At 41.3% G+C, this 779-nt stretch overlaps 1 protein-coding gene across 1 annotated transcript in view; it reads left to right on the top strand.

Annotated features, from left to right (window-relative positions):
• The window catches only part of FBXO16 (F-box protein 16), a 30,049-nt gene that overhangs the window by 11,795 nt on the left and 17,475 nt on the right, over nucleotides 1–779 (top strand). The gene's annotated exons all lie outside the window — the stretch shown is intronic.

Below are 779 nucleotides of genomic sequence, written 5' to 3'. Positions count from 1 at the left end.
CCAATTCCACCCTCTCTTCTTGCTGACCTTCCTGAAGGTCTTGCAGAGGTGTTTGCAAGAAGGAGAAGAGCTATTTACTGCTTAGAGTTCATTCTCCAGTACAGGAATTAAATACAGCCGAGTAAAAATAAAGAAAGAAACAAAGAGTTCTTTAAAATTATCTGGAAAGAAATTACTTGTCAATTACCTTTCATCTGCACAGTATATTTTAAACTATTATTCTGCCAGTCCTCCACTTGACCATAGATTTGGGGGGGGGGAAGCAGAGAAAAAAAAATATCTGAATTTCTAGTCCGTTTTGTTCTGAAAGGGAAAGGAAGGGACATAGGACATTAAACCATTTACCCACAATAAAAAAAAAAATATGGGGAGAAATGCATGTTTTTTCTTATTATTTTTAATTTTTGGAGGTCACATTTAAATAAGGACTTCAAACACCCCTGAGTTAAATGCAAAAATGAATGTGCTGTGATTTGACCTGCGGAGAGCAAGTTGTCAGCTGTGGAAAGCTGGCTTCAGGAAACAGTCCTGTGAAAGCAGGGTGCGTGTTTTGGGGATGGCCAACATGTGAGAAAGAAACAAACAGGGAAAAGCAGCATTCCCCAAAGAGGGGAATTCCCCAAACAGTTCGGTTTTCCCTTTGAAAAGAAGGTGAGTTTGGGTCGAGGCTGCTCTTGCTGTGCTAGGAAAAAGGATGAAGCGGGACTTCTCCGAAATCCATATTTCACCTCCAGAAAGCCACCTTTAACTGTGCCGTTCTGCTGCCCGCAGTTCCCACC

Source organism: Fulmarus glacialis, unplaced genomic scaffold (assembly GCF_000690835.1).
Source record: "Fulmarus glacialis isolate BGI_N327 unplaced genomic scaffold, ASM69083v1 scaffold749, whole genome shotgun sequence".
Classification (NCBI taxonomy): Eukaryota; Metazoa; Chordata; class Aves; order Procellariiformes; family Procellariidae; genus Fulmarus; species Fulmarus glacialis.
This window is presented reverse-complemented; position numbering and strand designations above follow the sequence as displayed.